We start from the raw sequence: 292 nt of genomic DNA, 5'->3' as shown, positions 1-292 counted from the left end.
TATCCTAATTTTTGGGTTGTTTGAAATATAGTAGTTTTGAGTTGATTTTTTTCCATGAATCAAGTGTTGATACAACAAAGACTGGTCTCGGTGTGGATACGCGTGTAGGACCTTTATACTTTTGAAGGATAATTTTCGAAAGCCATCGCAATCTCCTGGGGTAATTTTAAAAACCATTTTGTCTAAACTATTATAGTGTATGCATATTTTAACACAAATAGATCCATAATTTTCCGCAGTGTATGTTATGAACATGCATATTAACCTTTAGATAGATCATGCCCCTAAACAT

Source organism: Lupinus angustifolius, chromosome LG02 (genome assembly GCF_001865875.1).
Source record: "Lupinus angustifolius cultivar Tanjil chromosome LG02, LupAngTanjil_v1.0, whole genome shotgun sequence".
NCBI lineage: Eukaryota > Viridiplantae > Streptophyta > Magnoliopsida > Fabales > Fabaceae > Lupinus > Lupinus angustifolius.
The sequence above is the reverse complement of the archived record's forward strand: the minus strand, read 5'-3'. Positions refer to the sequence as shown.